This window comes from Quercus suber, unplaced genomic scaffold, assembly GCF_002906115.3.
Source record: "Quercus suber isolate HL8 unplaced genomic scaffold, Cork oak 2.0 scaffold_84, whole genome shotgun sequence".
Classification (NCBI taxonomy): Eukaryota; Viridiplantae; Streptophyta; class Magnoliopsida; order Fagales; family Fagaceae; genus Quercus; species Quercus suber.
The window spans coordinates 108,227-117,796 of NW_027069549.1; the positions used below are offsets into that span (position 1 = coordinate 108,227).

Consider the following 9,570-nt stretch of genomic DNA (forward strand, 5'->3'; position numbering starts at 1 on the left):
AGTTCAAGAGCTTGGGAACTTGATCCAGGCACAAGATCCTTCAGCCGTGTTTATAGCCAAAACATGGTTGGTAGAAGCAAGGCTAGGTGACATTAAGGATAGATTGCAGATGGGAAGTTATTTTGGCGTGTCTAAAGTGAATTTGGGATGAGGATTAGCACTGTTTTGGAAGGAGGGAGTGGAGGTAAATGTAGAATCTTCATCCCTAAACCATATTGATGTCTTGATAAATAAAAATAAGGAGGATGGGTGGAGGTTTACGGGTTTTTATGGGGAACCATTGACACAATAAAGGGTGGAATCATGGAATCTATTGAGAAATTTACATGGGAGGTTCTCAGTACCATGTTTATGTGCTGGGGATTTTAATGAGATTACAAAATCTCATGAAAAAAGTGGAGGGAGATTGAGGCTGTACATGCAAATGAAAGATTTTGGAGATGTTTTGGATGAGTGTGGGCTTATAGATTTGGGGTTCGTGGGGAGCAAATTTACTTGGTTTAAAAATATTGCCAATGGAATCTCGATATGGGAACGTCTAGATAGAGCTGTAGGTACCATGGATTGGTTTAAAAATTACCCGACAACAAAAATGGTGATTTTAGAATGTGGAATGTCAAATCATAAACCGATGTTAATCCATCCTTGTGGGATACTGGTGAGGAAAAACAAGCCATGGTGCTTTGAGAAGATGTTGTTGGAGGAGGAGGGGTGTCATGATGTAGTAAACTCTTCTTAGAGGGATGGTGAGGGTAGTACTCCAATGGGTGGAGTGGTGAACAAAGTGGGAAAGTGTCAAGTGAAATTAAAAATGTGGAGCAAACATTGTTTTAAGAATGTTACATGGGAAATTGCTCAAAAGAAAAAAAGATTAAGGGAGGCAGAAAATTCGACTTTACAAGGAAATAATGTGGAGTTGATGGCAAAGTTAAAAGGTGAATTGGTGGGATTGCTAGCAAAGGAGGAGCAAATGTGGCAGCAAAGATCCAAAACCCATTGGCTAAAATCAGGTGACAAGAATTCTAAATTCTTCCACACTAAAGCCTCGCAAAGGTTTAGGAGAAATTGTATCTTGGGAATTGAGGATCATAATGGTGTATGGTGTGTGGGAGAGGAAAAGGTGGCTAGGGTGTTTGAGAATTACTATAGTAGATTATTTACGACCTCAAATCCAAGTGAATTCAAAGAAGTAACACAACATGTGGGCCCAGTAGTTAATGAGGAGATGAATAAGGAGCTGATTGGAGACTTTAGTTGGGGGGAAGTTGAGAGGGCACTGAATCAGATGGCACCTTTAAAGGCACCTGGTCCAGATAGGATGCCTTCTATTTTCTACCAACACTATTGGAAGAACATCGGTGATGATGTGACAAATGCGGTTCTGTTTTGTCTAAATACTGGCAAAATCCCCACAAGTTTGAATCATACTCATCTCCCTCTCATTCCCAAAGTGAAGAGTCTAGTAAACGTGTCAGATTTTAGGCCTATAGCTCTTTGTAATATTTTGTACAAAATTATTTCAAAGGTCCTAGCTAATAGGCTAAAAAAAATTCTGCCATGTATCATTTTTGAATTTCAATGTGCCTTCCAATCAAATAAAGCCATTTCAGATAACATTTTAGTGGCCTTCGAATCTTTACATCATATGAGAAAAAAAAAAAAACTAGAAATAGTGGGTCTATGGCCATGAAGTTAGATATGAGTAAAGCTTATGATAGGGTGGAGTGAGAATTCCTGATGACAATTATGGAGTGAATGGGTTTTCATCCTAGATGGAGGGGCTGGATTTATGAATGTATTAGTACTGTTTCCTTTTCTACAATGGTTAATGGGGAACCGAGGGGTAATATAGTTCCAACTAGGGGTTTGAGACAAGGGGCCCTTTATTACCCTATCTGTTTTTATTATGCTCCGTAGGGTTCAATGGGCTGATTCATCATGTTATAAATAAAGGAAAAATTAATGGGTTTTCTTTATGTAGGGGTGGCCCAAATATTTCTCACTTATTTTTTGCAGATGATAGCCTCATTTTCTGTCATGCAAAGGTGGAGGAAATGAAATCCATTCAAACCATTTTGGAAGTGTATGAAAAGACATCAGGTCAACAAATAAATGCGGAGAAGACAACCTTGTTCTTTGGGAAAACAGTGAGAAAGGAGACAAAGAATTCCATTAAATTACTACTTGGCGTGCTTGAAATAAAGCATTATGAGAAGTACTTGGGGTTACCTATAATGGTTGGTAAAAATAGAAGAGAAAGCTTGAATTACATAAAAGATAGGGTATGGGGGAAGTTGCAAGGGTGGAAGGAGAAATTATTATCATAAGTGGGGAAGGAAGTGCTCTTAAAGGCAGTGGTCCAAGCTATTCCCACTTTTGCAATGGGATGCTTCAAACTCCCACTTGGTTTGTGTAAGAATATTGAAATGTTAATTAGGAAATTTTGGTAGGGACAATGAGGGGAATGAAGATAGATACATTGGAAGAATTGGGAAACAATTTGTAAACCGAAGATTGAAGGAGGTTTGGGTTTTAAGGATTTAAGGCTAGATATTTCCAGTGGCACCATTTTTTATGCCAAACAAAAATCTAGTTCTTATGCATGGAAGAATATCTTGAGGGCAAGAAAGGTTATTGTAATGGGAGCAAAATGGAGGGTGGGCGATGGACAATCAATAAAGGTTTTTGAAGATAAATGGTAACTAGGTCTTTCAGGTGGTAAAGTAACTTCTGTCCAGCTAGGTTTGGAGGGAAACCTAAAGGTGGCTGCATTGATGTCATTGAATAAGGCTTGCTGGAATGAGCAGCTAGTTGATTCTTTATTCCTCCCTCATGAAGCTTAGCAAATCAAGGCAATTCCTTTGTGTTTGGTGCCCTAATTTGACTATATCTTGTTAGGACACATGTGATTCACTTGTTAGGAATATATATATTACTATTGTGGGGCCTGGAAGTCTGATAGCCTCGGCCCATTTTGCACCCGGCCCAAGGCCCATGCCGAGGATGGAAAATTACCCGAGGACGTTGTGTTGAGGCCTGGGTTGTGAGGACCACGCCGAGGATGATCCTGTCCTCGGCAGACCGAGGACCACACAAAGTGGGGGAACAAGCCCAGTACAGGTTGTCATCTCCGCAATAAATGCGCTCACCTAATCCCCTGATCGCCTTAATGGAGATGTGACTCCTGGACAGGGTAACCTTGGCCACTACAAATCACATAATTACTAATAACACAGCTGATGGGACGGATGGTCAGGGGTGAAGCGCACGGATGATCAACAGGTGGAAGGAAGGGATGGCGAGAAGATGGCTATATAAGGGGGACCAAACAAAACAGGAAGAGGGGGAGGGCCTCCGAAGAAAAGGGAGGATCCTCGGGCGCATGCCAAAGAGGAGCTTGGTGAATAACCTTAATGTGCCAACCTTCAATGGGGGAGGGAGAGACCTTTGGGGCGTTGTCTGTTGTTAAATCCTAGTCCTTAAACCCACTCTCTAAAAAATTTATTGTTTGGGCTTATTGGACCGTTTTTCTTTTTTATTTCAGAAGGCATATCCAAATCGAGTCCCTACAATTGGTGCCGTCTGTGGAGAGGACTAGGGCGTTGACAGGCGCAACGTCTAGTGAATTCCACCGTTGGGGGCATACGCAAGCTACCCCAGAAAAAAAAAAATTCTTCAAGGATATTCGAGAGGACCTAAATTTCAATCAAATTCAAACACATTTGTGTCGTAATCTTGTCTCATTTCTCAGTTTCTACTCTTATTAGCAGTATTTACAAAGACAGTTACTTGAAACACGGCTAGATCAGCGATTTCAATGAATGTTTCTAAACCTCTGCATATATGCACTGCTAAACAGGCTAGCATTGAGGTGCTGAGAAGGAAGATTGTATTGCTGTTTATTACAGACCTGGAAATTCCCTACGAAGAGCTTTCAATCCTTGAACAAATGTACACAGAGTCGCGACACCAACAATCGAGGCCTGAGAGTCAGTACGAGGTCGTGTGGATTCCAGTGGTGGACAAGTCTACCCCTTGGAATGCAGACAAGCAAAAGCAGTTTGATAACTTACAAGGGGTGATGCCGTGGTACTTGGTATTCCACCCATCACTGCTTGAGCCAGCAGGCATTAGGCATATCAAGGAGGCCTGGAAGTTCACTAAGAAACCTTTGCTTGTGGTGCTTGACCCGCTAGGCAAACCTGTGAACGAAAACGCAGTTCATATGATGTGGATTTGGGGAAGCGTAGCATACCCTTTCACTTGGTCGAGGGAGAAAACACTCTGGCAGGAAGAGAGCTAGAGAATTGAGCTATTGGCTGATACCATTGATCCAGTAGTCTTTAATTGGGTATGGTCATCATTTATCTCATGCCTATATACCAAAATTTTTCCAAAAACTCAATTTTTAACCCTAGTATTTTAGTTCAATTTTTTAACAGATATATATGGGTGACCCTCCTAAACTTTTCTTTTAAACTTTTTTCATAATATATATTTTTTTAAGATTGTTAAAAAGGCAAGTTGTGATTATTGTAAAATAAAAGTCAAATAAGTAATAATTTCATATAGAAGTGATGTTTCACTATTACAATTTACCATTTTAAATGTTTAACTTTAAAAAGTTAAGAAAATTCATCATAGGAGCTTTGTGAATTAAAAATAACAATTTTTTTATAAAAAATTAACTATTATTTATTATATTGGTGAAAAAACACTAGTTGCGTTTTTTGTTATTTCAATTTCTAAAATTTGTAATAGTTTTATTGTTTTACTAGTAAATCTTTAAGTCGGACGATTCCATGCATATTCCTTTAATGGAGTAATTTAATGGTGTGAACTTGATGGTATTTAAGGTATCAGATGGGAAAATCATTTGCTTGTTTGGAGGGGAAGATATCGAGTGGGTGCGAAAGTTTACAAACACTGCACGTACTGTTGCAAGAGCTGCCAACGTTCCAATAGAAATGCTTTACGTAGGGAAGAGCAACCCCAGGGAAAAAGTTCGCAAAAACAACAGCATCATTGCTGCGGAAAATCTTAGCCAACGCCTAACAGACCTGACTCTAATCTGGTTCTTCTGGGTCAGGCTTGAAAGCATGTGGCACAACAAGATACAACACGGCAAGAGTGTGGAAAATGACTCCATAATGCAAGAGATTATGACCATGCTGAGTTTTGATAGGAGTGAGTAGAGCTGGGCTGTGATATGTAAAGGATCAAGTGCATCAGAGATGGCAAAGGCCAAAGGGGACACCATTTTGCAGGCCTTGACCGAATATGATCAATGGAAAGAAACTGTCGTGGATCTAGGCTTTGTGCCAGCACTGATTGAGTACCTCAAAAAGCTCCACTCTCCACTTCACTGCAACCGTTTGATACTGCCTGGCCTCACCGGGAGCATCCCCGAGAAGGTGGTTTGTGCTGAATGTAGCCGTCCCATGGAGAAGTTCATCATGTACCGTTGTTGCACCGATTAATTAAGCCTATGAAGTAAGGGTTGTGAGGTTGTACTATTAGTTTATTTCTCTGAATGAAGAAGAACATGTTGGTATTTCATTTTTACAACTCCTAGAGCTTGCTATTATATTACTCGGAGTTTTGTAAAATTTGGACGTTTCGATTTCTATGTGTGGTTGATAATGTTGTATAATTATTTCTTATTAATAAGATGTGTGTTGATCGTTTTTAGTACTTTATTTTAATAGCTTCTTTTTCTTTTTCTTTTTTCCAATCACATTCTTTTTGCTGTGTGAGGCTTATGTTTATATTGGTGAACTCAGCTACCATTACTATAAGGGACATTAATTTAGTCATCCTTTCTTAAACGGCCTCATTTTGTTCTGCATTGTTCTCTTCTCTCTTTATCTCAGTGTTAGAACTTAGAATGCCTGGTGAAGGTTCTAGGCACCTTGGGCTCTTTCCAACTCCTTTATACAAAGGGATTGTGATCTTTTGGGCCTATTTCATATCATTCTCTTGTGCAAAGGCTTTGAGTCATCCATGAGCCCACTTGTTCTTTTACTCAGGAGCATTCTACAGAAGACCCTTATTGGGCTTTCCCTCCTCTCCTCAAGGAATTTGGGTTGTCCTTTGGCCCATTCATGCCCCATTGAAAAGCAAGTTTTATGAAAGATCATTCCTAGTCTCATTCCCCTATTCAAGGAGTTGAACCTTCATTGAGCCCCTTTTTTTTGAGAAAGATGATAGATTCATTGAGCCTCCTTATTATCCCATTTAAAGGTATTTTGTGGAAAGGTCATTCCACCCCTTTAGTTTTTTTCTTAGCTTAAGCGATTTGGGTTTTGTTCGTTGGCCCAAACATGTTTGAAAATTTGGGTTGCAATAAGAATTAAAATCCATTCTTGAGTTCTATAATTTATTACCTTATGTAGAACATGTGACTGGAATCCAAAATGAACATTTGAAATCCAACTTCAATATTAATCAGAACATGTGAAAAAATTTGAATTGGTCATTTAAATTTTGATTTCAAATTCATTTATTTATTGCATCATTTATTTTTTTTTTTTTTATATACAATATAGAAATTCTACTCTAATCTAATTTAATTATGTATGTGTGTAAAGCTCAATCCCGAAAACTTGAACCCCGGTCCTTACCCCTCACACCCCATAAGCATTTATACTTGTAAAGTGACTATCAAGTCAAAGTACGTGGTGATATTGCATCATTTATTGTGATCAGCCAAAGACTCAATATCTAATTTTGAACATGGTCGCAAGCTCTCCTAATTCTACAATGCTTCTTGTTGATGGCTTTTTATGCCTCTTCTTGATTTTTTGACTCAAGCATTAAATCAATATCAATAGCTAAGCACTCCACATGACCATAATCCGGAGAACACCGAGATAAAAGCATGTCTCGCACCATACTCTTACAAAAGGATTTTGATCATAGTTGTTTAGCACCTCAAGTTAAGACTTCATCATGACTCGACCCACACCTGATACCCAAGATTGAGCACCAGCGCTGCTTGATTTGGGTTTGAAGTTTGAGAGAAACGAATGTTGTTGTAAAACTTAGTTGGTAATGTTGACTCAAGCTATGTTGGTGATCTAGAAAAACATTGTTATGCTATACTACATGCTATTTGTTTACATTTGTTAAAGAATTTTTGAGTTGGAGATTCACACTATAGTCCACAATTGCATTATCAACCACTAAGGATGAATATATGACTGTGATAGAAGCCATCAAGGAGGTTATTTGGCCAAATAGTTTGATTGGAGGCTTAGGAATTTATCGGGAGCACGTTTAAGTATTTTGTGACAGTCAAAATGCCATTCCTTTCTCAAAGAACCAAGTCCACCACTCTCGAACTAAGCCATCAAATGCTATTTTTCCTTTTTGTCTCTCTTCACTACAAAAAAATGGGGCTATCCCAGCGTTTTCAAAACCACTGGGATAGCCCTAAAAAGCGCTGGGATAGGGTCAAAATTCCTATCCCGGCTTTTTTTTTTCCCGGCGCTTCAAACCGCTAGTTTTTGAATGTCGGGATAGGTCCTGGCGCTTTTAGACCTTGTTCTGGCGTTTTTACTTGTGTTGGGACAGCCTTTATGAAAATGTGAATATAACCTATACCAGCGTTTTTTTCTACCTATGCCAGCGCTTTTAAAAGCACTGGCACAGGTAGCACCTATGCCAGCGCTTTCAAAAGCCCTGGTATAGGGTATGAATGAATAAATTTTATAAGGCCTATGCCAGCGCTTTTGAAAGCGTTGGCATAGGTCGTACCTATGCCAAGCGCTGGCACAAGTAGAAAAGACGCTGGTATAGGTTATATTCACATTTTCATAAAGGCTGTCCCAACACAAGTAAAAACGCTGGAACAGGGTCTGAAAGCGCTGGCATAGGCGGTTTTTTTTTTTTTTTTTTAATTCTTTTTAAAATTTTCTTAGCACTTGTAATGTACCTAAAATACATATTTTCCAATACCTATTTTATAGCAACTATAATGAACTACAATTCATATTTTCCAATAGCAAATACCATACCACATTAAACCAAGAAACTAAATATATTTAATTACACCATAACAATAATTACATCCCAAATGTCTAGAAATTTATACACAAAATAATACATCCCAACTGTCTAGAATATTATGAACAAAATAATACATTCTAAACAACTATGTACAATGTCCTACACAAAAGAATACATTCTAACTATATAGAATGTCATGCACAAAAGAATACATTCTAATTGTCTAGAATGTTATAATAAAGTTTCCAACTATGATGTCTACATATATATCAAAGTTTCAAACTTTATTACAAATATCAAAATATCATAGTAACTACTCCAAAATAGGTGCCCAAAGTATCGCCTACTGTGTATCATCAAATGATAAGTGTTGAGCACCGGGAGATTGGATATCCACTACAGAATCACCATCACCATCCTACAAATTAAGAAACACACAATGGATTAATGTACAAAACAACAGAGTTAGTAGTTGAATGACACAATATGACTAGTATTACTACCAAGTGCCACATTAGCAATTAAAACATACTCAAAATGATTGATTTCAGTTAAGCATATCAATTGGGTATTAGTCTCAATAAATTTCTCAAAAAGTGACTAGTAAGCAATTTATGCAAAAGATTCAATAAGTGATTACTTACAATTAACCTCGAAACAACCATCAATACAAAGAAAAGGAAAATGTTTGCGAGATCTTCTCAACCTATAAAAATTTTGATTAAATTATTATTGTCATTCCTAAAATTTGCATGAATTTCGTTTTTCGTCCCTAAACTTAAAAATAAAATAAAATAAAAAATTCATTCCTAAACTTTTTAAAGAGACTCCTTCGATAATTTAGGTACCAAAAAAAAAAAACTTTTAAAATAATTTAGTGATGAAAAACAAACTTTTCAAAATTGAAAAGTAATAAATGTAACATATTCAATAATTTAGGACAAAAAATAATTTTTCAAAGTTTAGAAACAAAATATACAAAATTTAGGGGCAAACAATATTTAGCTTAATTTTCATAATCGATTAGAATTTTAAATTTTTTGAAACTTAGATGATAGAGTTTTAACTAATTTAAACGATCCTACTAATTAATAAGACAAAAAGAATTTATGTTGGAGTACAAATTTTAATTTCTTGAGAGTTAAATAAAAAGTAAAGAGAAATAAGACAATGAAATTAATAATTAATGATAGTATAACCACTTGTTGCATAAAGAAGATAATCATTTGGTGTCACAATAAACTCTAGCCAAGGTACCAACTTTTATTATATAGTATATGATTTTGCATGAGAATGACTCTTTAACACGTAACATCCAATAGTATGAATCATGCAATTAAGCTTCCATTCTTAAGGATAGTATAACCACTTATTGCAGAAAGAAGATAATCATTTGGTATCATAACCACTGTTTCAAAAATTAGATTGGCTAGTTGAACCAATTCAACAGGGAAAAGGAATGGAACTGATACGGTCAAAACTGAAAAAAAAAAAAAAAAAAAAAAAAAAAAAAAAAAAAAAAAAAAAAAAAAAAAAAAAAAAAAAAAAAAAAAAAAAAAA

The 9,570-nt window shown here is 36.8% G+C and overlaps 1 pseudogene; it reads left to right on the forward strand.

Moving 5' to 3' along the window:
* Positions 1–811: 811 nt before the first annotated feature.
* On the forward strand, positions 812–5,627 carry LOC111987249 (protein SIEVE ELEMENT OCCLUSION B-like; annotated as a pseudogene).
* The last annotated feature ends 3,943 nt before the right edge of the window (positions 5,628–9,570 follow it).